Here is a 759-nt window from a genome sequence, read left to right as displayed (position 1 = left end):
CCTCGATTGACTCAAGCTAGGGTGCTCCATAATTGCAAAAAAAGACACGGATGCATAGAGCACTCAAAGATTAACAAATCATCATTACTGATCATCCTCAAAAGAGGCACGGATCACTAGGAAACAACATGAACATATGGCATATTGATAAAAATAGATCAAGGACTTAGTGGAATTGCTAAGTCCCTAAAATCAGCATTAACGAATGCTCCACTTTGCAAGCTTGTGCTAGTCACCACACACATCACAAAAATACATGGATGGCACCTCTGGAAAGATGACAAATCATATAACAAAACATATGTAGAGCTCAGGGGCATATCATGCACACAATAATCATGGCAAAAATGACAAATAGCTATTTGGAGCAGCAGATCTGGCAATTATCTCAAATGACACTCTTCCAACAGCATTTCGGGCATCAAGATGAGCTCAAATGAAAATGATGCAATGAGATGAAATGATGTACTCTCTGAGACGAACATTTTGATATGCTACACGCCCAAAACGGATCTACGGATGCAAAGATACGGCACTATGAACATAGAAAAATAATTAGGGTTAGGAACGAGAAAGTCAACCCCTAGGGTTTCCAAATCCAGATCGGATCTCGCCGGAGTTACTGTAGCTGGCGCGCGGACCAAGGTTCAACGTTGCCGGAGAGGACGCCGGTGGCCGGATGTCTCGCCGGGGAGGGCGCCGGCGTGGAGGAGGAAGGCGCGGGGCGGCGCCGTGGTGCGGCGAGGTCCACGGTGGCCA

This window comes from Triticum dicoccoides, chromosome 1A, assembly GCF_002162155.2.
Source record: "Triticum dicoccoides isolate Atlit2015 ecotype Zavitan chromosome 1A, WEW_v2.0, whole genome shotgun sequence".
NCBI classification, from domain to species: Eukaryota; Viridiplantae; Streptophyta; class Magnoliopsida; order Poales; family Poaceae; genus Triticum; species Triticum dicoccoides.
Note: the sequence above shows the minus strand (reverse complement) of the source record.